The following is a 27,563-nucleotide window of genomic DNA, read 5'->3' on the forward strand; positions in this document are numbered from 1 at the left end:
TATATATGTGCCACATCTTCTTTATCCATTCATCTGTCTTTGGACACTTAGGTTGCTTCCATGTCCTGGCTATTGTAAACAGAGCTGCAATGAACATTGTGGTACATGACTCTTTCTGAATCATGGTTTTCTCTGGGTATATGCCCAGTAGTGGGATTGCTGGGTCATATGGTAGTTCTATTTTTAGTGTTTTAAGGAACCTCCATACTGTTCTCCATAGTGGCTGTATCAATTTACATTCCCACCAACAGTGCAAGAGGGTTCCCTTTTCTCCACACCCTCTCCAGAATTTATTGTTTGTAGATTTTTTGATGATGGCCATTCTGACTGGTGTGAAGTGATAACCTCATTGTCGTTTTGATTTGCATTTCTCTAATGATTAGTGATGTTGAACATCCTTTCATGTGTTTGTTGGCAATCTGTATATCTTCTTTGGAGAAATGTCAATTTCGGTCTTCTGCATATTTTTGGATTGGGTTGTTTGTTTTTTTGATATTGAGCTGCATGAGCTGCTTGCAAATTTTGGAGATTAATCCTTTGTCAGTTGCTTCATTTGCAAATATTTTCTCCAGTTCTGAGGGCTGTCTTTTCGTCTTTTTTATGGTTTCCTTTGCTGTGCAAAAGCTTTTAAGTTTCATTAGGTCCCATATGTTTATTTTTGTTTTTATTTCCATTTCTCTAGGAGGTGGGTCAAAAAGGATCTTGCTGTGATTTATGTCATACAGTGTTCTGCCTATGTTTTCCTCTAAGAGTTTGATAGTGTCTGGCCTTATATTTAGGTCTTTAATCCATTTTGCGTTTATTTTTGTGTATGGTGTTAGGGTGACTCTGACAGGGGAAAGGACGTAGGCCAGAATCCTGTCACTTTATGTAATTCCCAGCTACGCAGCCTTACCAGGCAGCTCAGTGCCAAGAACAAGGGCTTGAAGCAACTGCTCCCCAACTACACATGCCATCCGGCTCCACCGGGATTGGAGGATATTAAGGATTCACTGGTTACAACTTTAGAGGATGTGTTCTGGAAGCTCCCTTCTCCCTTTTATGAGACATTTTAATCTAGAAGAAAAAGACAAAAAGAGGCATATGGATGATGTGGAATTTGAAGGCAACAACTCGAAAGGGAATTTACTTTAAAAAAGAATAATTCCTAAGTTTATTGGATGTTTACCTCCAGAAAGGCTAAATTTTATACACAGACATATCTCTCTATATAGCTATATATATAATTTCCATGTATCACTTTTTTCACTCTTAAAAATATCCTTTGATGGATTTTTACAGATAATGAAACCATGGAGTGGTTCTGTGCCCCAGGGAGTTCACAGAAGCTGGTAACTATTAGAAATTCTTGAACTTGTCTTACAGAACAACCAATATGGGAACAGCTTGTTAAAACCCATTTGCTTCTAAACTGCCTTCAATAATTTAAGTTCATTTTAGTTTTGTGGTGGAGGGGGATTTTTATTTCTTTTTCCCCTCTCTTTAATTGCATACCTTCCCACTCTCACGCAGCTCAGTAGTTTTTTAGGAATTCGGCGTCAGCTGCTGCCCAATGCGAGCCTGCTGGGGCCTAGGTTGGGACCACCGACCCTAAAACTGGGCCTGCGCAGCTGTCATTTGACTGACCTTTTGACGTCACGGGGCAAAACTCCACCCTCTTAGGACGCTAAGCGCCGCCATTTTGAATATGCAGAAGCGTGTCTCCCAGAGGCGCCTGCTCAGAACACCGAGTATCTCGCTGGTTTCTTCTTGTCGGCTTTCTCCAATGCTTAAGAGCACCCTGCTTATCCATAAATATCCGAACCCGCTCATCTTGGGGGAGGCAGACCTGAGAATTGTTCTCCCCTAACTTCGTTTGGCTGCCTTGTGAGTAACCTCTCTGTGGGCTGTGAACCTCGGCTTCTCAGCGTTTCCCTCACTGTGCATCTGGTGGATCGACCTGGTTTGCTGACATTTCCTCCATGTCTGCTGCGTCTCCACAGGCTCAGAGTTTCCTAGGTTATAAGGTAACTTCCCCATATTACCTCACCTAAGCTTGTAAGATATATATATCTTATATAAGATACAAGTACATCTACACCTATTTTCTAGGAGACACTATTTCTTTAGTAATGTAGGCTCTACGTATACACTGCCCCCTAAGCGCCCTATATATAGTCTGTTTACGAAAGAAGCTCTGTCTTATAGAAGATAGGTAGGTTTCCCAGCGTTATCCAGAGAGTAAATTGTGAAACTAAGACATACCCTAAATTTTTCTAACTACAAGCGAGATACCTACGGCATCACCACTCCCCCTTCACTAAGGGAAAATTAAAGAAAGTACACTGGATTTTAAAAAATTCTTATTAAATTTTTTAAAATTAATATGCTCACCCTGTTTTAATTGACAGTCCACATTTCACTTACTCTTAGTTTTGAGGTTCTAATATTCTCCTTCTCTGTCGTATACAGCTTTATACCTCTCAGTGCGTATCCAGGGGAAAGTTGCCCTCTGGGAATATTGATTAACATTCTGGGCCTCCCTCATTTCAATCCCACACAGGCAGCAGAAGGCCATTCTGCATTCGTCGCCTTTAAGAAGGGATTTGACAACAAACAGAAAAGATGAGGTTCTTTCTAGCTTTGAGTTGTAAAACCACAATCATCCTAAATAAACTACTTAGGAAAGTACATGAAGAGTGGTCAATTTCTTATATAATTTATGCTAGGAAAGCATTGTCCGGGATGTGAGGTAAGTGGTAGAGGTCATGGTAGTGAAGGCTAATCAGAGAAGGAGCCAGGAGAATACAGTGATTGGCGCGTCCCTGAGAAAGAGGCCTAACCTCCTGTACAGGTTCTAGAGAGGCACTTAAATATTCAGATATATTTGTGGAATGTGAGAACAAGAAGACCTGTGTTACATTTCTAAGACTAAGGAATGCAACCGGAGAAAATATGTTTCGGGAGGTATTTGGCAGATCAGACTTTAGGTATACTTTACAGAATTCATCATCCCCTAAGCAGGGAAATGATTTGATGATTTTCTTGTGCCTGCGATGGCCAGAAACATGGCAGGAAGTGCAGCTGAGCCTAAAGTGGCCAAGAGAACAGGAAGTGGTGATGCCTTTGTGCTGCCAATGAAACCTAAACACCAAGGTTGTGAATATCTTAGTGGGTTTCCACATGGTCAGATGAAACTGAGGACCAAATCAACCTCTTCCCTGCCCTCATGCCCTGTTTCTTAACACAACACAAATACCTAAGCCGTAATCATGGGAAACAAAGGAGGTAAGGAGACTCAAAATAGAAATTAGTTCACCCAAATCGCTGAAGTAAGATTTAAATTCACTACAAATATCTATATCACATTAAATAATTTTGTGCAAAGGCCACAGGATATATTTTATCACAAACTTCAAAACAGGAAATCTTGATTGTTTCTATTAATGGTTGTAGCAAATTCTCTCTGGGCCAAGTAAAATGATGTCTCGTGAAGACAACCCCTTCTCACGGGTAGGAACTCTTGCCTTTTTATGCCCTAAGTTGTACATTTAAAGATGAAAGCATTTCACTTGAAAGAAAGACAGAATACAGTAAATTAGAAAAAATCCCAATCAGGCATTTGAGATTCAGCCCTATCTCTTACTGTGTGATCTCAGGTAAGTTTCTTAAAGTATCTGAGCCTTGGTTTCATTCTTGTTCAAAAAGAGGTAATATGCAAGTTGGTTATTATGACCAGATGAGATGATGCATATTTAAACACTTTGAACACTATCTACTGTTTTGCCAGTCACAACTATTGTTATTATTCTAATGATGATGATGATGATTTGATACACTCTATTTTTAAGACCTTTGCTTCCAAATTGAGCACAATTTTAGCACTAGTTTTAACTGGGGCTTAGAAATCTCCCCAGATAACGATAAACTCTATGGTCCTTCACCTACATGGTACACGTTATTTTCTCTGAAATGAAACCAGTTCAAAATATGAAGGCAGGCAGGAGGTGATTTGTATTGAAACCCAACAGGGGGATGGACTCATAACTGGGACAGGAGAGTCATAGAGATCTAGTGGTGGCAGATTGAACACGTGTGAATAGGGGGGTCTGGTTTCCTGAATAGACTTCAGATGGAACTCGCAGATGGAACCCTGGACTATCAGCTTGGTCAGATGTTGACAGATATCAGCCTTAAGAATATGAATATCTGAAACTACCTGACAGGAAATAAAGAGTTTTATATATGTTTCCAGACATACGATGTTTTTTGCTGTGGACCACATGGAAATTATAACTGCTTTGAGAGACGAGACATATCTGGCTTTCAAGAGACCTAGGTTCAAGTTCCGACACTACCTAACTCTGAGTGAGTAGTTCTTTTTTCTTTGACTCATTTTGGCTATCTATAAAATTATGTTTAAAATAATAATAATTACTGCTACCACATATGCAGAGCTTAAAATCGTGCAGACACTGTGCTAAGTGTTTTACACGTACCATCTCTTTTACTTCTCATGGAGTCCTTTAACTAGATATTAGAGTGCTCATTTTATACAGGAGGAAACAAGGCTTAGAGAGATCAGATGCCTTGGTCAGAGTCACACAGATGTCAAGGGGCAGTTAGGGGTTTGAACAAATTATAGTTAAATCCAAAAAATTGTCCTTTTAACTACATGAAGTACTGCCAGCCTTGGCAAGAAACTGAATGAGATGTTATATCAGGTCTTTGGAATCAGACGGCTCTTGGCTAAAACCCTTACTCTGCTATTTGTTAGTTAACCTATTTGTGCCTCAGTTTCCTCTTCTGTAAAATGGGGACACATAGAGCACCTCTGACATAGGATTATTTTTTTTAAAGGACACATTTTCTTTTTCAGTTTAATTCAATGTATCGATAAATATCCAACAGGATTGACATGAACAGTGCTAGACATATTCATGGTTACTTGATAAGGTATTTCTTTCTTTAAAATAAATACTGACAAATTCTTACTGTCCCCCCTCCCCCATTGTTGATGGTAAAATTGTTAAATCATTTGCTTCATACCTGATATTTCCGTTTCCAACATTAAATCTTTTTTTAAATTGAAGTAGAGTTGATTTACAGTGCTGTGCTAATCTCTGCTGTACAGCAGAGTGACTCAGTTATTCACATATAGACAGTTTTTCATATTCTGTTCCATTATGGTTTATCACAGGATATTGAATATAGTTCCCTGTGCTATGTATTAGGACCTTGTTGTTTATCCGTTCTAAATGTAATCATTTGCATCTACCAACCCCAAACTCCCAGTCCATCCCTCTCCCTGCCCCCCTTCCCCTTGGCAACCACAAGTCTGTTCTCTGTGTCTATGAGTCTGTTTCTGTTTTGTAGATAGGTTCATTTGTGCCATATTTTAGATTCCACATATAAGTGATATCATATGGTATTTGTCTTTCTCTTTCTGACTTACTTCACTTAGTATGATACTCTCTAGTTGCATCCATGTTGCTGCAAATGGCATTATTTCATTCTTTTTCATGGCTGAGTAGTATTCCATTGTATATATGTACCACATCTTCCTTATCCATTCCTCTGCTGATGGACATTTAGGTTGTTTCCGTGTTTTGGCTACTGTGAATAGTGCTGCCATGAACATAAGGGTGCATGTATCTTTTTGAATTATAGTTTTGTCTGGGTATATTCCCAGGAGTGGGATTGCTGGATCATATATTAATTCTATTTTTAGTCTTCTGAGGAACCTCCACACTGTTTTCCATAGTGGCTGTGTTAACTTACATTCCCACCAACAGTGTAAGAGGGTCCCCTTTTCTCCACACCCTCTCCAGCATTTGTTATTTGTAGACATTTTAATGATGGCCATTCTGACCAGTGTGAGGTGATACCTCATGGTAGTTTTGATTTGTATTTCTCTAATAATTGGTGATGTTGAACATCTTTTTTTTTTTTTTAATATTTCTTGGCATCTCCTGTCTTTTTAATAATCTTTTATTTATTTATTTATTTTTTTAATATTTATTTTTGGCTGTGTTGGGTCTTCGTTTCTGTGCGAGGGCTTTCTCTAGTTGTGGCAAGCGGGGGCCACTCTTTATCGTGGTGCGCGGGCCTCTCACTATCGCGGCCTCTCTTGTTGCGGAGCACAGGCTCCAGACACGCAGGCCCAGTAGTTGTGGCTCACGGGCCTAGTTGCTCCGCGGCATGTGGGATCTTCCCAGACCAGGGCTCGAACCCGTGTCCCCTGCATTAGCAGGCAGATTCTCAACCACTGCGCCACCAGGGAAGCCCCTGAGCATCTTTTCATGTGCCTACTGGCCATCTGTATGTCTTCTCTGGAGAAATGACATAGGATTATTAATAGGATGAGATCATTTCTTTGTCTTCAGTTCTTCAGCACAGTTCCTGTGTTCCATAGATATTATTGCCATTGCTCTTTTGCTGTTATTAAAGTTAATGTTTTCATCCAGCCTTCAAAATCTATGATAAGAAGAAGAAAGGGAAGCTTACAGGAGTGACCCTGAAGAGTGTGCTTTTAACAATATCTTGATCAGATATCTAACAATATCTTAGATCACAAAGGATGGAATTGAAAACAATCTTTGTAGTAGCTTCTTAGCTACAATGATGGGAATTAAATCCAGGAAGTCAGGGACTCTGTCTTAACCATCTTTATAACCACAGAATCTTGCAGAGATTCTATTTTATAGTGGGCATTTGAATTGAATTTGATGGTTTACTTGCAAAGAAATGACTGGGTTTTACAGAAATTTTAAACATGCATTTTTGGTTTAAAAATGCAACCACAAAATATAAGAGCATTTGACCTTAAACAAGCAAAGAGAAAAAACCCCAACATGCATCTAGACAAAAGCGATACTTAGAGATCACTCAGTGTAGGACTATTTTCTTTCTTTTCTGAAATACTATCTGCCTTCATTAATATGCAAAAAAGATAAAGAGTATTTTTCATAGACTCCTTGTAATCTCAAGTATCAATAATTACTCCAGCAAAAGGGATCAAAAGCAAATTCCCTGGTTTTGAAGTGTTGGCTTTTTTAATATTTCACATAAATGTTTTCATCGGACTAAATCTAAAAAGTGATTTAAATAACGTTAAGAATCTATGGTTTTTCACTTGATGCCAAATTTTGCTTGTCTTCAAATATCCACCCTGTTTGTACAAGAATTCTCTTCTCAGTATGTAAGCCATCTTCCACAGTAATTAAAAGAGTGGAAATGACAGATCAAATATGAGTCTTTACCCAGTCATCACCCAAACATCAAAGCAAACTTGGGTCTTTTAAGATGTGAAGAAAAGTTCAGCAACATTATTTCACAAGAAAAAGAGAATCGCAACCTTAAGATTTGGGTCTCTAAATGCCCTTCCTTATTTTAGATGTCAAATTACATTTCTTATATAATCTAACTAAAATCATTTTATTTTATAATTACAAAATTTTGTATCTATTATAAAAAAGTGAAATCTGTAAATGTATGGTTTAAAGTGTAAAAGTTCCATATAGTTGTACTCCCATAGATGCTGTTAATGGTTCAGAACATATTCTTAAAGATCTTGAACTGCCTGAACATTTGTGCTTTTCTATTTATTAATTTTTACAGATATAGTTATATTTTAATTGTGTATATATACATATATAATATAGGCAGATGTTTCCATATTTTTTTTTCACACACACACACTGTATTTTATTTTTACAAGAGATAAATAGACTGACACCAAGCATTGTACATGGATGACCACAACAAAAGCAACAATGATTGCAATTACCAAACATGAAACACACTCATACTATGTCATAATACTGACATTCAGTCCAGTAATCCTCCACTGTAACAGCTCCTTTACTTTACAGTGAAAATTGATTTGTATATTCTTTGCCTCTGAGTCCTTGTGGGATTTTTTTTTTTTTAATTCAGACAGAAAGTCACAAAAATTATACTCATCCTCATCAGTTCACTCAGTCCCATGTAATTAATTTTTTTTTTTCATCTTGATCTTTTGTTAGCACTTTTATGAGTTCATCAGTTTTTCATTAGAGTTCTGAAAATGCTTATTCATTCAGTTCAGCATTATAGTCAGTTACCAGAAACCTGTACTTGTCAGAGACTTTTCCATGAATTTCTTGAAGATGAAACCCTTTTATAGGAACATATTTGCAAAATCATCAGAGTACACCCAGAACTGTCTGTAAATGACAAAAGACTTAAAAATGACCACGGTTAAAGATTTGATGAAAGTTCATAATAATCAGTTGACAAGAAAATTAGTTATTTCTGAGATATACATTTTAAAGTAATAACTAGGATTATTACTTATAACATTATACCAGAACATATAAGATTTTTAGAAATTTCATGTAATGTCTGAAACATTTATATTAACATATTTCCATACATATTTCCATACAAATACAAATGTAAGATTTTTAGAAATTTCATGTAATGTCTGAAACATTTATATTAACATATTTCCATACAAATAACCCAATGAAAGTTTAGTATTAGTTGTTTTGTTTGTTTTTTTATACTGCAGGTTCTTATTAGGCATCAATTTTATACACATCAGTGTATACATGTCAATCCCAATCGCCCAATTCAGCACACCACCATCTCCATATTTTCTTTGAGTAATTTATTTTGTTATTTCAAAATTATTCTTCCCAGATGTGCAAAATATTCTCTTTTATATTGAGTTTTCCAATGATTTGATCAATTTAATTAATTATTTTATCTAGTCTAATTTTATTTGGATATGATATATATTTACATTTTCCCTAATTGCTATCCTTTTATAGTTCCATGAATTATTAAATGAATCTTTAAAATGACTCTTTCGAAACTTGATTCGTGACACACATAAAACTTGTCAAAGACCATCTTATTTTGAACACACGAAACAGAAAAAAAAATCATGGGTGATCCTTTCTAAATGATGCTTTTGGGGGTAAATATCAAAAATAACACCTCTTAATACGACAAAATATTTCTGTTATTAGTGTCATAAATCATTTACTAATTTTTTTTCTTCAGACAACACAGAAGCCCATATTAATTGAAGCAGAAGTCAGGCAGTTTGGTTGTAGCTAAGAAGGACAAGCAAGTTTTCTGAATGGCCTTGTATGACTTAGGGAGACAAATGATGAATACACCAACTCCATATGTAATCTCTGTATTGAAGTCATCACCACAAAGCATTCATGGATTTACAGAAGAAAAATAAAAAAGAGGCATGACTCACTTTAAATAAGTGATGACATTTAGGTAATAGTTCCAACAACACTTTTCTGTTGATGCAAAGGATGAAAAGCATAAAGACTGCAAAATACCTTAAATTGAAAAATCATTTTAAAGCAGCATTTTAACTGTCTTAAGTGAATTCTGAATCCCTTTTACCTGATGGACTTTGAAGTCTTGGAATTCTGACAATCTAGAGTTTTAAACTTGACGCTGTCCATACCTATTTATGGCTTCTGTGGTTTTAGAAGAATCTTAGTTCTCAGTCCACGTTTGCTGGCTTCCTATGGTGTAAAGCGTTAAGCAGATGATGGTTACCCCTTCCTTTTTCCTCTCACTCCTGAGATTTGACATCAAGGAGCAGGTATGAACAAAGAGGCACAGTCTGATTAGAAAGAAACCAAAAATAAAATTAATAAGCTTCCTCTACTGTCTGAATAAAATTCTCCAAAGGGACAAAGTGACCACTTCTTCTTGACTTTACAAATGCTTTTACAGGTAATGACCCCATTAATGCACGTCTGTGATTGCCCAGTTTCTACCACATTGGTGACTTGAACTAAGCAAGAGTACCCAATATAACATTAACTCAATTGGGGAACTGGACTTGTCAATTTCTGTGCCCATGTGTAAAGAGGTGACCATTCATTTGGAATCCTAGGCAGATAAAGATGCTTGAGAATAGATTTGGGAAAAACTTAAGCCCCGTTTAACTGACTTCTTAATGAGAATGTCTCGGTCTCCCCTTTTATTGCATTTCATTGTCTTTTTAAAAAATCCACTTTACTGAGGTATGATTGATGTTAAAAGAAAAAATTACATTTTTAATGTATACAACTTAATAAGTTAGGAGATAAGAATACATCCATGAAACTATTGTCTGTCTGGGGTACACAAACTATATAGGAGTGCAAATGTTTTGAACCTTGTCTCTTGTCAACCTAAGCACTGAAGCAGTCTCCATTTTTGCAGGTTTTTTTTTTTTTTTTTTTTAATGTTTCATGTGTGAATCAGGACAGGACCGTGTTTCTGTTTATCTAGAATCTGTTCCTAATTCCTATTTCACCAAGGCCATAGAGATATTTTCAAACAGTGAATCCCTTTGCATATGTTGTTTTTAGATAAACAACAATGATCAAACCTGTTTTTTAGTAAATTAACATTGCTTATAATAATAACAGATATGCAGTTAACAGTTACCTTTGCCCAAGAATGCAGGGAATTTTAAATCACTAAGGAATTCACAATTTTTGCCTGTTTATTTATTGGGGGGAGTGGGTTGCTGATATGAATTTGAAATTAAATTCTGTCCTCTACATAAATATTAATGTTTTGATTTTATAATTATCACTTTTAAAATCTATGGCTTATACATACTTTCATAGTCTTACCTATTTGGTGAGGGAATCTTGTGTCAAGAAATGCCAGGAGGTATTTTGGGGCCTGTACTGATTTTTCTTCAAGGCAAATGTGAGCCATAGAACAAGACCCTGTGGACAAATTCTTACTTACATTGCTTCATTTAATTTTTAACAGTTCTGTGAGGTTTGTTATGATATTTATAAATAAGGAAATGGGGGTCCAGAAGATTAAATAAGTTTTCTGAACTGTGAGCAGATGGCAGTCAGAATTTGAACTTCAAAGCTCAAAATTGTCTCATTGCATCTAGGAACCCTTTCCCAAGCTTCTATAAGGGAATTGAGGAGTTGGCTGGGGTTTGGGTCTCGACTACCCTTAGTGGTCTCTTTCTGCCTAAATATCCTTAAGCTTCCTGGGTAGGGTTGTATCCCAGCTAGGGTGGCTTCAAGTGAGGTAACATGGCTTATGTCTTCCTGACGAGAACTTACTATACAGGCCACCTTGTCTGTTCTCCACAAGCCACAAAATGTGAGTCAGATCCTATCCGTCCTTTGTGTAAAAGCCTCTAACAGTTTCAAATGACAAACAACAAAACATCTTAGGACCTGAAAGTTAAGTATGTATTGAGAGACACATCTGCTTCTCCAGCCTCTTTCCCTTCTCTCCTTTCATCAGTGGTCTCCTGTCACACTCCCTTCCTTTCTGTCCTACAAACTTGTCAGCATCATTCACACTCCAGAGCCTTGGCACGTATGCTTGGAACCATCTTTCCCCATATCTGTGCACAGCTCCTTCCATCTTTTCATTTTCAACTTATATGTCACCACATCTGAGAAGCCTTCTCTGACCACCTTAGCTAAAGTGCCCCTCCACTACCACATTCCAAACCTTTATCTTCCTTATTGTTTTTATTTCCCTCACCACTCTCTAAAATTATTTCTGTTTATATATATTTATCACTGTTTTCTTCCCACACTAGAACGTAGGCAGGGAAATTGTCCTGTTCATTACTCTATTCCCAGTTCTTGAACAGTACCATGACCATAGTAGGTAGTCAGTAAATGTTTGTCAAGTAAATTATGCATGAATTAATGAATTAAGCACCTGACACATAGTAAATGCTCCATAAACACTATTTCTATTTATTTAAAAGCAATATACCTCTTTAGAGTACAGTTTGTTAGTTTCTTGTAAAACTAAACATGTAATTACCATCTGACCTGGCAATTGCACCTTTGGGTATTGATCCCAGAGAAATTAAAATTTATGTTTATAAAAATCCTATACACAAATTTACATAAGAACTTTATTTATAATAGGCCAAACTGGAAACAATCCAGGTATCCTGCAATGGGTTAATACTTAAACAGACTGTAGTGTATCCGTACCATAGAATACTACTCTACAGTAAAAAGAAACTATTGATTACACTCCTCCACTTGGACGAATCTCCAGGAAATTCAGCTGAGTGAAAAAAAGCCAATCACAAAGGTTACATGCTGAATAATTTTATTTACATAACATTCTTGAAAAGGCAAAATTGTAGAGATGGAAAACAGATCAGTGGTTGTAGGGGTTAGGAATAAGGGAGGGAAATAGGAAGGAGGGGGGTGTGATTATAAAAGGATCAAAAGATGGATCTTTGTGGTGATGAAACTTCTGTTTCTTGACTGTGGAAGTAGAGACATTAACTTATACATGCAGTAAAATTATATAGAACAAAATACATACACACACAGACACAAATGAGTACAAGTAAAACTATAGAAATCTGAATAAGATTGCTGAATTGTATAAATGGCAATATCCTGGTTGTGATATTGAACTCTAATTTTGCAAGATATTACCTTAGGAAGAAACTGGTAAAGGGGGCACAGGATCTCTTGTTTTTTCTTAAAACTGCATGTGAATCTACAATTATCTCAAAATACAAAATTTAATCTTAAAAAAGCAATATATCCTTGAAACATGAATAACTTGGTGAGAATATTAACTGTTTTTAAAAATGAATAAACTGCTGCCCACAAACCATACTGAGAGGTTGTGTTAAATCATTCAATCCTTTACTTACACTGTAACTTATGATCCTATTGAAAGAATGACCATTTTTTTGCATCAGTCTCTCTAGACTGTCCTCATTTTGTTTTCTCTTTCTTCGCAAATTCAGAATTAGGCTTTCTCATTCATTTGGAATGCGTGTTTGTGTAGAGGCACTGGGAAAGGCTAACAGAATCTGTTGCATGAATCACTGGACATGGCAAACCTAGGAAGTAAAACCAAATTTCCAGAAATGCACCATTAGAACCTGTAGTGAATACACAATATGTCTCTCATTAGCTAATTGAATTCAAAACTTGGCAAGTGCCATTGTGGTGGTCTTAGGTGACTTGGTGCACGTATGGCTTTAGCATGGCTGGCTCACACCTAAGCGTGGAACATTGGTTTGCTAGCTGAGTTTTCTGGGGAGATAGAATACAGAATGTTTTGATTGTAACATATTCCTTTAATCCAGATCTGAATCTTCTACTCTGAATCCATGACATTGTCAGGTTTAAATACTATGCAGCAACTATTAATAACTAATAGTTATTAGCTTTGTCAACTGTTAACTCACTATAAAGCTGTAAGTCATGTAACTCTGTGCCTGTCATGCCTTTGCACTTCTCTCCATCAGTGATCTTATTCCCCTCAGTCACTCACTTCCATGGTCATAACCTATAATTTGTCATTATGTAGCCCTTTTATAATCTCAGTTTTATGCATCCCATCCTCTGACCACTTATTCTCTTTCTTTTGACACACAATTTCTATTACCTCAACTCCAACAATCTTTGACCCCAGTGAGACCTCTTTCCCTATCCCAAAGCTATGAAGATATCCTTCTGTATTATTTTCTGTATGTTTATGCTATTAAATTTCAGTAGAAAAGTTTTTAGTCTTTCATGTTTAACTGTGCTTTATTTTGCATATTTTCTATTGCTATGTTTTCAAATTCATTTATTTTTTTTCTGCAGTATCCAATCTGCTTTTAATATCCTCAGTGTATTTTTCATTGCAGATATTTATTTTTCAATTTCAGAAATTTTATTTGAGTTCTTTTTTTGCACCTTCCATTCTCTCATCAATTTAATAATTTGTTCTTCCTTCTTGAACATATACGACATATTTATAATAGCCATGTTTGTCTAAAAATCCCATCACCTTTAGCACGTTTTTTTCTGTTTCTATTGATTGATTTTTCTCATGGTTAAAGCTTGAGTTTTCCTGCTTGTTTGGATACTTGGTCACTTTATCTTGGATTACAGACACTGAACATATACATGATATCTCCAATCCAACTGGAATTTTGTGTTTATTTTTACATGTTGTTGGGAGGGCTTGTTTTATTCTTTTTTTTTTCCAATGTGGATATCCAATTGTCACTGTATCATTTATTGAGATGACATTTATTTCCCCCATGGTTCTACGACTCTTTGTTGTAATTCAAATATCCATATGTGCCTATTTTTTCTGATCTCTTCTATTCCATTGATTTGATTTCCTTTTCTTTTCCCAATACGACATGATTTTAATTACTATAGCTTTACTTAAACTTTACTGTAGCTTAATTTACTGTATAAGAAGTTTTACACAAAGTGTTATAATAAGTAGCTTTACAATAACTCAGCAGAATCTATCTTTTATTCAAGAATGCTATATTCAAAAGTGTATCCACCTAATGATAATCTGAGACAGTACTCACTCTGGACCCAGTTTTAGCATAATCAAGGAGTAGTATATGTGACTACAAGCAGACACAAATAAACGTGTATTTTCTGAGGCCTAGGACTATCTTCATGACATACTTTAAAATATTTGTGGCAGACAGACATGTCCTCAAGGACCTTTCTTTTAGAGAGGCATAGAGTCACCACATAAGCATGTTTTGCATCATTGTACAAATATATAATATTTCTACCAGAGGACACTTTAATGTAATTTAATACTTCACAGAATTGTATAAAAATTGTTTTAAAAATTTTGTACTTTAATTTTCCATTTTTAAATGTGCTACTTTTAATTACTAACTACTTTTTGACTTCATCACTCAACCCTAACAGAACTTGATTTGGTTTCAGGAATTGCATCACTTTACCAAAGAATGAACTTAGAAATATAACTGCACAAGTGTTACCCTTATTAGTTCTCTACTTACTAGTTCTCTAAAGGTGCAGAAGCACTGTGCATCCTGAAGCTTCAAACCCTGTGCCATTAACTCCCGACCAGAAGAGTTTTATTTCAAGCCTACAGCTGGCATCAGCATCATCGCACAGTGTAAAGTTAGAGAGGAAGGTTGCTACTCTCCCAGTGCAGACAGACAGTCTCAGATATTTTATATAAACCTCTTGCCATACTTTAAGTAGGCAAAGGGATTTTCACCTTGTGAATATGCATGTGTTCCTTTTAACTTCTCAACAGCAGAAAAGTCTTGCAGCAGATTTTGTAGGCCCTCTTCTGAGCTCTCTCTATAACTGAGACATTATGCTCTGATAAGGCCTTCTTGCACTTTGACAGAACATCAACAGATGCCCTCATTGTAGGTGGAAGGCCAAGCTGGCAAGTATGACCATGTTCTAATGAGGATGCAGCAGAGTTTTCAGGATCTAAGAGTTCTTGACAGAAGTTACAACTTGCATTGAGGTGATGCTACAGAATGTTACCCTCTCCTCCCCTTGGGGAACCCATCATTATCCTGTAGGTAGAAAATTGGAGGCCTAGTCAGACCTAGAAAAATAGATCCCAAACTGTTCATGGCAGCCCACCATTTCCTTCATAGGCCTAACAAAATGGAATCTGTAAGTTCATTGAACAGGTTTTCCACATGAGATCCAAGGACACATGAGGACCAAGCAACCTGTAGACCCAGGCTCTGGATTCAAGAAACAAAATGCCTCACACTCCTGTCTGAAGTCACTGGTGACTTCTATTATTGTCACTGTTCTGACCTGTGCTGATGTTACTCCTTCTGCTCTTTTAAAGTAATGTGAAATGCTGAAAGTAGGCTGATGTTCCACGGTATTTGTAACTTCTAATATATGAATGTGATCTACTCTGCCAGTGCCAGGCTGGAGAACTGAAAAACTCCGAGGTCTGTCTTCTCAGCGCTGACCACTACTCCTTCCACCTCCCGGGATTCCCTGCCTTCTGCTGGGAGCCCACATTGTTCTCTTTCTCCTGAGCCTCAGGGAACCCAGGTGTTCTGATTTAGACACCATTCTCGCATGCTTTTTCTCAGAGGCCAACTTCAAGATTTTCACAATAAAAACTGCTCTTCTCAGATGCATCTTTCTGCTCAAAACTTGTTTCAGCTTGTGATGCCGTGGGCAGCTATGCCATGTTATCAGTACTGGCATCACACGAGCTGGTCCCCTTAGACATCTTCTTGAGCACTGAAAGACTGGTCAAGCATAACAGTACCATCTTCCTGGTTTTTGGTCATGTCATCTGATTTAAGGTTGTCCCCAGTTTTCAGAGAATCTGGGGAAAAGAACTCCCAAGAGTGAACTCTCATGGCTCACCCTCTGGTTTAATATGTGAAATGGCAGGTGCATGCCTGGTGGATTGGAGGTGCTGTCTGGCTCTTTTCTCCACAAACTAATTGTGCTTATGAAGGCGTCGAATGGGAAGGATGCAAGCTGGCTCAAGTCACTGCACACTGATGTGGTCATGACAGTTGGCTGCTGTTTGCCATTCTGGATGGAGATGAGGGTTGGGCTTTGATGCTTTGTCTCAGTTGCTGCACCCTAAATGAGTTCTACATGTGGGCACTTTGCTCCTGGACCTACTCACTATGAAAGACAGGAATGGGGTCTTTGTTATTATGTAATATTTATATGCCTTAACAACCGAATTCAAATGCAGGTGAGAGGATGCCAGAATGCATCCATACTCTCTCTCTCCCCCAGCGTGAGAGTGGAGTTTACATCATATGATTTATATCATGTGATTCAGTGTGGCAGAGGCCTCCATGGTCCACACCTTGTTACCAGCCGAATCACATTCATGATCTCCCTCTGCCACTGAGAGCAGGGCTCAAGATTGTGTTCTGTATGCTGTCTGTATAGAGCAGAATCTACAGTGGCAGAGCCACAGAGCTGACCATGAAGTCTAGTAGGTCAGTTCCTCAGTGATCTGTTCCAGGTGTCCAAGAGAATCACACTCTTCCCTTTCTTTATTGGAGGAGGCATTGACCCCTCTGCAAACAGATACAGCAGTGTTAGAAGAAATGAAAATATCCATGACGTTTTCTCCCCTTCCTCCAACCTCCACTACCCTACCCCTTACTTTCCATCCCATAGCCTGTTTGTGGAGGGACTCTCACCTTTCCTTTGGAAGATGTTTTCAATGGATATAGCGTTCTATTTATTTTATAGTACAAAGATGTTTCCCCCTTTTGTGTTTTGGCATGAATAGTTTCTGATGAGATATCTACTATTTTTCCTAACTTTGCTCTTCTGTTACCCTTCCTTATGTCTGCTTTTACTTATTTTTGTTTGTTTGTCTGTTTTATCACTGGTCTTCAGCAATTTGATTATTCTCTGCCCTGGTTTGTTTTTGCTATGTTTATTTAGTTTGTGTTTCATTGCCCTTCTTATCTCTGTGGTTGTGTAATTTTTATAAAATTTGGAAAGATTTTTGACTATTATTTCTTCAAATATCTTTTCTGTCTTTCTTCCTTTCTTCTGGGACCCCAGTTCCACATATATTTAACCACTTACCGCAGGTGGTTTAAAATTTTTTCAATCTTTTATTTTTAACTCTATGCTTTATTTTTAGTTGTTTCTATAGCTGTATCTTTTTTCTGCAGCATTCAAATTTGTCATTACATCTCTTTCAGTGTATTTTTCATTTCAGATATTTATGTCTCAACTTCAGAAATTTCATGTAGGTGTTTTGTTAAATTTCTCATTTCTTTTATAGTTATTTTTATATTTTTCTCTACCTGCCTAAACATATGCAGATATTTATAATAGCTGTTTTAACAGTTTGTCTGCAAATTCTATTATATCTATCCTTTCTAGATCTGTTTTTATTGATTTTCTCCTGGTTAAATTTCAAATTTTTCTCCTCACTTGGATTCCTGATTATTTTAAATTGGATGTCAAATGTAAATTTTATGTTATTGAGTGCTAGATTTTGCTATATTCCTTTACATAATGGTGGGTCTTTTTTTGACACACAAGTTATTTGGAATCAGTTTTATCTTTTAAAGTCTTGCTTTTAAACTTTGGGAGAACAGGTGCAGAGCAAGCTTTATTCTAGGATTAATTTAGCCTCATTATGAAAGTGATACCCATCTGAAGTCCACCCCCTGCCTCATTTACTACAAAGTTTTCTCACCCAGCTGGAAGAAACATGAACTATTCATAGCTATGTTAGCTTTTGGAATTGTTTGGTCTACTCCTCCTGGTTATTCTTGCACTGTCTTGGGTTGTTTCTCATGCTTATACAAATCAGTACTCAGCCAAAGACTTGAGGGAACCCCCATGAAACTCTCCAAGCATCCCTTTCTGTGTCTCTTCCTCATCTACAATGCTCTGTTCCCAAAATTCTAGCAGTCTTCCTCTGAATAGTCTATCCTTTGAATCTTCAATGCAGCAAACATGCCTGTTTGAAGTCTTCCTCTCTGCGTTGTGGTCTGGAAACTGCTTCCATACATATAATTTGTGAAAACATAGGGCTAACCTTGTTTAACTTTCAGGTATCACAGTTTTGTTCTGCCTATTGTCCAATGTCTGAAAACCCTTGTTTCATATATTTTACCTGCTTTTCTGTCTGTTTCTTTTTTTAAGCAGGAAAATAAATCCAGTCTCTGTTACTCTGTCATGGTGTGAAGTGGTAATCTCTAATTTACTTATTTATTTTCTGTATTGTTTATCCTTCCTGTAATGAAATGAAAGCTTTATAAGGGAACAGATAACTATGATTGCTTTATTCACTGAGGTACACCAACCACCTAGAATAGTTTCTGGACATGGTAAATGTTAAAAAGTACTCGTTGAATGAATAAATTAATAAAGCAATATCACTTCATAGTCTGAGATCTCATTCTTTAGCATACATTATTTTTGTTTTTCTGAGGAAACACTGATCCAACTGAAAGTTTTTGGCCACTAGACCAGTTTCTGTATTACATCCCACAGTTTGTCACTGTTTAGCAGAATCATATAAATTATACCCTGGAGGTTCTAAAAATTGTTTGACCTGGATTATGTGGTATTTATGATGAAGAGGAGGAAAGGAGATACTCCAAAAACTTCAAATGTTTCATAATACCTACAATTACGTAATGTAATGCCCAAGGTCAGCTTTCTAGTAGGAAGTGATAGACTTGAATATTTATGCTCAGATAATTTTGAAAGCTCCCCCCTTCACTCCCCTTTCCTCCCATCCACTTACAGCAGGTATTCTGCAATCAGGAATCTCTGTTAGTATGAAAACTCAGCTGGAAGAAACTTAATCAGTCAGTCAGTCAATTTTTAAATAAGAAGAATTATAAAACATCTCTAGCCTTAAAAATTACTGTCATTAATCAGTACTAGGAACAGCAGCAAATAATAAATGAACCCAGAACACCAATTGCAAAGAAAGAAGTTTATGACCTTGTTCAGGAAGATTTGTCCTGGAAAGACCTCAACTAACAGAGGAAAAATGTACCATTTGCCTCAGGACTTGAAAAGGAAAAAAAAAAAAAAAAAAAAATTAGCAACAGAGAGCATTAACGGGAAAAATTACCATCTTAAATACATTCTTGCACATGTCAGAAATAAACTAACTTTCGAAAGCTATTACTTGTTAATTGGAAAATCACAGAGCAGATGGAACCAATTAATCTACAATTACAGAATCACCACAATCCAAACAAAAATAAACTAATTTGCAAGATATAATTTTTTTAAAGAAACTCTTCCTAATATGTCTAAAATTGGGCAAGAGACACAGCATATCATTGTTATAGGGGAGTTTAAGCCATTCCCAGAGGCTAAGTTTCCCTCAGGATAAAAGGGGAGTTGGTCTTATGGTGAAACATACAGTCCAAACTTCCAAAAAAAGAATATAGATGTAAAGTGTGTTAAGACCATTCATTTAAGAATATTATTTATATCTACTACACATGAGGAACTGTGTTAGTTGCTAATTTTGAAATAGTGACTGACAACAGATAAGGATTCTGCTGTCATGGAATTTAGAGTCTAGTGTGTGGCACATACCAAGTCACCACCTGAACAGATGCCAATTTGCAATTATAATTCATGCTGTGAAGAAGGGCTACTTGGTATAGTATGTACTATAGACTGAATGTTTGTGTTCCCCCCAAATTCATATGTTGAAACCTAGTTTTCAATGTGATGATATTTGAAGGTAAGGACTTTAAGATATCAGCTCATGAGGATGGGACCCTCATGAATAGGATTAGTGTCCTTATAAAAGAGGCCCCAGAGAGCTCCCTTATTCCTTCTGCCATGTGAGAACACAGTGAGAAAAGGGACATCTGTTAACCAGGAAGAGGAGGGGCCTACCCATACATCAAATCAGCTGGTGCTTTGATCTTGGACTTCCCAAGACTGTGAGAAATAAGTTTCTGTTCTTTATAAGCCACTATGTAACTCTGTTATAGCAGCCTGAACAGACTAAGATACTTACTATTGTCCCAATTTATTAATGTACTGTCTTCAGAGAGTTTCCAGGCTGGGTTGCAAGGAGGGAGATCCAGGAAAAAGCAGGTGGATTCCGAGAGTTGAAGAGCTGGAGTTAAGAGTTCAAGGAGACAAGAGGGAGAGAGCTATAGTTCATAGGACATGGTCCCAAACAAGAAGGAACCCCACAAAGAGAGAATTCCAAATATCAGTTAGGTGCTCCTCAAATATTCAGCAGAGTTCTGATTCACACATGCATTTGATGAACTACCCCAGAATGGAGAAGGACCTTCAGAGATAATCAGAGGCAATGCTTACTAGAGCACAAAAAGGACTGGTGATATTGCATGTTCCCACTTGAAAAACAGAAAAACTTCATGATTATTGGAGCATCAGGTAGCGTACTAAGAAGGTCCTTACCTCATTAATGGAGAATAATTAGCCCTAGACCAACACTGCTCTAGTCCTACCCAACAAATCATTTTTTAAATATTTCATTGAAGTATAGTTGATTTAAAATGTTGTGTTAATTTCTGCTGTGCAGCAAAGTGATTCAGTTATACATATATTTATTCTTTTTCGTGTTCTTTTCCATTGTGGTTTATCACAGGTTATTGAATATAGTTCCCTGTGCTATAAAGTAGAACCTTGTTTATCCATCCTATATATACTAGTTTGCATCTCCTAGTGCCAAACTCCCAATCCTTCCTTCCCTATCCGCCCTCCCCCTTGGCAACCACAAGTCTGTTCTTTACATCTGTGAGTCTGTTTCTGTCTCATAGATATGTTCATTTGTGTCGTATTTTAGATTCCACATGTAACTGATATCATATTGGATTTGTCTTTCTCTTTTTGACTTTGCTTAGTATGATAATCTCTGGGTCCATCCATTTTGCTGCAAATGGTATTATTTCATTGTTTTTTATGACTAAGTAATATTCCATTTTATATTTATATATATATATCTCACATCCTTTTTATCCATTCATCTGTCAATAGACATTTAGGTTGTCTCCATGTCTTGGCTATTGTAAATAGTACTGCTGTCAACATAGGGGTGCATGTATCTTTTTCAATTACAGTTTTGTCTGGGTATATGCCCAGGAGTGGGATTGCTGGATCATATGGTAACTCTATTTTTAGTTTTTTGTGGAACTCCATAGTGACTGCACCAATATACATTCCCACCAACAGTTTATGAGGGTTCCCTTTTCTCCACACCCTCTCCAACATTTATTATTTGTAGACTTTTTAATGATGGCCATTCTGACTGGTGTGAGGTGGTACCTCATTGTAGTTTTGATTTGCATTTCTCTAATAATTAGTGATGCTGAGCATCTTTTCATGTGCCTCTTGGCCATCTGTATGACTTCTTTGGAGAAATGTCTACTTAGGTCTTCTGCCCCCACCCAACAAATCTTAAAATCAAGTATAAAGAGATCAAATTGTTTACAAGTAATTTAACCATGTCGCAGAACAAAATTCAAAAATATTTCTGGGAATATAGATATTTAGCATCCAAAAAAGTAAAATTCACAATGTGTGGCAGCTAATCAAAGAGTACTAGATAACTGTAGGAAAATACAGATCATACAAAGAAGAAATAGAAATTTAAAAAATGACTCAGAAATAACACAGATATTAGGGTTGGCAGACATGGATAGTAAAACAGTTAATATAACTGTGTTCCAGATATGCAAAAAGTTAAGTAGAGATATGTAAGATGTAAAAAAGAATCAAATAGAACTTACAGAAATGAAAATTATAATGTCTGAGATGAAAAAGACACTGGATGAGATTACTAGCAAATTAGACTTTGCAGAAGAAAAGATTAGTGAACTTGAAGGCATGTCAAAAGAAACCATTCCAAATGAAACACAGAGAAAAAAATTTTTTTTAAAATTAAAAAAAAAGATACTGTCAGTGAGCTATGAAAGAACTTCAAGAAACCTAGTATATATGTAATTAGAGTCCCCAAAGAGAGGAAATATTTGAGAAATCATGGCCAGAAATGTTTTAATTTGGTGAAAACTGTAACTCATAAATCTAAGAAAACCAATGTACTTCAAGTACCAGAAATCTGAATAAAACTATTTGAAAGACACATTTTAATCAAATTGCTCATAAACAATGATAAAGAGAATATCTTAAAAGCAGCCAGAGTAAAAAGACAGAGAGGAACAAAGATAATGATGACTTCTCAGCAGAAAAACATGCAAGTGAGAAGATAGTAGAGCAACATCTTCAAAGTTCTGAAAGGAAATTGAAACTGTTAACCTAGAAAGTAGTTCTTAAAAATGAAGGTGAAAAATGGCCTCTTCAGAGATATGGAACATTTCATCAGCAGTAGACCTTCATGTCATAAAATTTTAAAGGAAGTCCTTTAGGCAAAAGGAAAATAGTACCAGTTGGAAATATGGATCATCACAAAGGAATAAGGAATATTAGAAATTGTAACTGTAGGTAAAGATATAAGATTTTGGGCTTCCCTGGTGGCGCAGTGGTTGAGAGTCCGCCTGCCAATGCAGGGGACACGGGTTCGAGCCCTCGTCTGGGGGGATCCCACATGCCGCGGAGCAACTGGGCCCGTGAACCACAACTACTGAGCCTGCGCGTCTGGAGCCTGTGCTCCGCAACAAGAGAGGCCGCGATAGTGAGAGGCCCGCGCACTGCGATGAAGAGTGGCCCCCGCTCGCCACAACTAGAGAAAGCCCTCGCACAGAAACGAAGACCCAACAAAGCCATAAATAAATAAAATTTATAAAAAAAAAAAAAAGATATAAGATTTTTTATTACAATTAAAATCCCTTTAAAATAACTGACTTTTAAAACAAAAATGATAAAAATCTACTGTGAGAATTATAACATATTTGTAAATAAAATGTCTAAAAAAGCATGCAAGTTGGGAGGGGAGAAATGAAAACATACAAAATTTAATATTTATTCCTTGCATAAAGTGATATAATATCACTTGAAAGTGTACTGGTATAAAGATGTATACTATAAATCCTAAAATAACACTAATATAAAAAATACAAAGTTATAAATAATAAGCCAACAAAAGAAATAAAATGGAATTATAAATAAAAAAACGGGTATTAAGAACAGTAGGGGGGAATACAAAACAAATAGCAAGCTAATAGACTTAAAACTAATATCAGTAGTTGCCTTACACATAAATGATCTCAGCATATCAATTAAAAGACAGGAATTGTCAAATTATATATAAAATCAAGACTCAAGCATGTGCTGCTTATAAGAAACACATTTTAAATAATTGTCATAAATAAATTTAAAGTAATTTGGTTGGATGGGAAAATATATACCATGCTAATACTCATTAAAGAAAGCTGAATCAGCTATATTAATACCAGAGAAACTAGATTTCAGAGAAAAGAAGGATCTTCCCTTTTAATGAAAACCTAGAAACTATATATCAGTTTTGTATATTTCAGCAAATAATTAAATCATTTATTTCAGAGAATAAAGTTATCTTATAAGCATCATTATCCTATTGGCCTGGACTGCAAAAAAATTAGAGCACACAAAGGATGCGGGCAGCAAGAATAATAGTACAGTTATAGAGAGAGTGCGAAATTAATTCCTTGCTAAACATGTGATTGTGGTATATAAATATTAACACAGAAAAAAAAAACAGGATTTGGGATAATTCATATTTCTTTCTTCAGGATATTAGAGTCCATGGACATGAGCATAGAAGCTTATGGGACTGTCAATAAATTTAAAAAATAATTGTCTTTCTCCTTCTAGTCCTAGAAATGGACTTTAATTGAAGCTGGCAGATACTGGATATAGACAAAACACTTGCCAACATCTACCCAGAAATATTGTCCAAAAGTGTAGCAGAATTATTTCTGAAGGTTGATAAATCCAATAAGGGGTTAGATCCCTATACTTTCAGGCTCTCACACATGTGAGATCTCCTGGCTGGTACATCATTTCTTTTCCATTCTTTTTTTTTTTTTTTTTTTTTTAGCTTCAATCACTTTATTTTTCTTATAGATCTTTTCCATTCTTATAAGCCAAATCCTCTCACTCATTGAAATCCTTATTCAAGAAGTAGGTCAAGAAGCACAGCCCTCATAAAATCTTGTTACTAAGACACTAGAATCTCTAGTCTACCCTTCCCAACCCATTTAAAAAATCAAACTGCTTTAATCAAGCTGCTCAAAACATACGTGTATAACTATTTTTTTCTGTATTTCTACCATGGATTATATTTCAGTATTACTTTGCATATTTTTTAAAGAATCCTGCATCTTCCAACAATTTCTAATGAATACTACAAGTCTCACATTTGGAGGAAACACATTTTGAAAGGTTAAGTAATTTGTCTAATGAAACATAGTAAGTGATGAAACTTGGATTAAAGCATTTATTTACTCAACAAAAATTAATTGAATGCCTAATACATTCTAGTTACTGTTCTTGGTTTTAAGAGTGCATCGATAAATAAAATGGATAAAACAAAAACTAAGTCCTGCCCTTTTGGGCTCAGATGTGTCTAATGGAGAACATGTGATTTTATTACTGTCTCCTATGACTTCTTTATCAAAGAGCATTGAAACTTTCCCCTTCTAATTTCCCGTTAAACATGACATCAAGAATGTATTTGAAATACTCCTCAAACAAAAGCATTCTAAATGAATGATAATGAACAATATTTTTTAAAAGTCTACTGGAATAGTGGAAAGGCACATAGTGACAGGATGAGATAGGGCCTGATCTGTCAGCACAGTGACTTGTCATGCCCAACATTTGTGTTGGGAAACAGATGCCTGAAATTCTACCTCTAAGCAAATTAAGTATTATTTTTTCTTTATTAATTTTTTCTTTATTAATAACTTTTCAGTGATAATTCCTACATCTATAGTAAAATGTGAGAGCTCCTGAAGGAATGCATAGCTAAACTAAAATGAGAAAAAGGATCTCAGAAAAGGGATGTTTGATCATACAGCAAAAATACTGAATCTGTGTATTAGGTAAATCTCTTGAGTATAACCTATAGAAATCTAATGCAAACTACCTCAGAAACAAAAAAATCCATTTCAGGTTAAGGCTGGTTTCAGGTACTCTTACAATGACAATTACATCTTGTTCACCATGTCCTGAGTGATCTTTTTTCTCTCTGGCTTTATTCCACGTATGGTTCTCTCCATTTGATGAGGAATATACCCACTTGCAAATCTAGGGTTATGTAGCAGTTACAGCTGTTACTTTCAGAGGGAGTGCATGCTAAAATTTAAATTTTATAAAGGAGAACTTAAAGTGAATATAATTATATATTCTGATATTAACATTAATATTTGAGAGTCTAAAATCTTATATATTTTATAAAATAAATTAGTTCTTCAAGAGAGTTTTTTCCTCTTATTTTCACTGTTGTTTGATGTGATTGTTCTACTCTTGATTTATTTACTCACTTAGCACTAGGGTATTGGAGGCAGTAATGCTTATTGGTTTTTCTTATGTGTAAGGAACTATGATCTGCATTTACCTTCATTAATCACATTGCATTGTCACAACAGCCCAGTAAGAAAAGTCCTATTATTACAACCATTTAAAATGTAAGGAAGTTGAGTCTTAAAAGACTGTCCAAGTGTTTGTATCTAATAAACAGCTAAGCCAAGATGTAAATCCAGAAACTGAGCTTCTCGTAGGCACAATACTACTTTGCCTCTCTGACAGTAGAGTAGGGAAAAATTACCTAACATTACAATGCTTCCTCAAAATTAGATCCTTAAATCTTTATCTTACGAAAGACTGTATTTTAAAAAACGACATGGGGTAATAAGAGATATCAAACCCTAGTGGTAACATGTGAATTCAAATCCCAATTCCACCACTGACTAGCTGTGAACATTTAGGCACTCAACTCAAATTTTATATACAGGAGTTTCATAAAATGTAAAAATATAATAATATATATACCAGTATATTTTGTGAAGATTAAGTGAAATTGTCTGTTGCTTGTATAGTAGGCAGATTATACTGTAGCCAATAATAGCATGAGAGTCAGGTAAAATATAAAAATTGTTTATTTAAAAGTGTTAAAGGGCAAGAACTCTTGCATTCTACTGGACTATAAAATGGCATAACCACTTTGGAAAACTCTTTGATGATTTCTTAAAAACACAAATATATACCTATCATAACCCAGAGATTCAACTTCTAAGTGTTCACCTAAAAATGAACATATGTTCACACAGAGTTGTACAAGAATATTTATAGAAACTTGTCCAGGATAGACCCAAATTGGAAACAACCAGACTTCCTGTTAACAGATGAATGGATTTTTAAAAATTGTGTTAATTCCATACAGTGGAATGATGCACATCAATATAAAGAAACTACCTGTTGATACACACAATATGGATGAATCTCAAAATAATTACTCTGAATGAAAGAAGCTGATACAAAGAGTACATAGTGTATGATTCCATGTATTTTAAATCGTGGTAAATGCACAGTAATTTCTAGTGACAAGTAGGCAATCAGTTGTTACCTGGGGAAGGGAGCTAAAGGAGGAACAGACTGCAAAGGAATGGGAGGCTCTTTAGAGAGAGATAGAGATTTTACATATCTTGATTGTCGTGGTGGCTTCATGGGTACATACATCTGTCAGACTTAGTGAGTTGTACATTTTAAATGGATGCAGTTTATTATATGTAAGTTATACCACAGTAAAGTTAACTTTAAAAATGGAGAGACATTTCACGTACATGGATTGAAGGACTCAATATTTTAAAGATATAAATTCTTCCCAAACTGATCCGTAAAAATAAATGCATTTTAAATAAAATTACCTGCAGGGTTGTGTGTGTGTGCATGCCTGTCCATGCATTTGCAAGCATGTGTGTGTGAAAATTAAGGAAGTGGGTCTAAAATTTACAGAGAAATGCAAAGAACACAAAATATCTAACGCACTATAGAATAATAATAAACAAGCTAGATTAATATAATATTGAGGCCTGTTATATATAACACTGTAGTAATTAAGACAATGTGAAATTGTCATAAATATAGACAAATTGACCACTGAAACTATAGAGAAAATCCAGAAATAGACTTAGTTACTTACATATCTATGGTTACCTAATTTTTACAAAGGAAAAACTACACTTCAGTGGGAAAAGAATAGTCTTTTTTGTAAATGGAAATTCATATAGAAAAATAATAAATCTTATCCTGTTCCTTAAACTATATATGAAAATTGATTCTAGATCTAAATGTGTAAGAAAAAAATAAAACTTTTAGAAAAAGTATTAAAAT

Source organism: Balaenoptera borealis (genome assembly GCF_965194805.1).
Source record: "Balaenoptera borealis genome assembly, chromosome: 11".
Taxonomy (NCBI): Eukaryota; Metazoa; Chordata; class Mammalia; order Artiodactyla; family Balaenopteridae; genus Balaenoptera; species Balaenoptera borealis.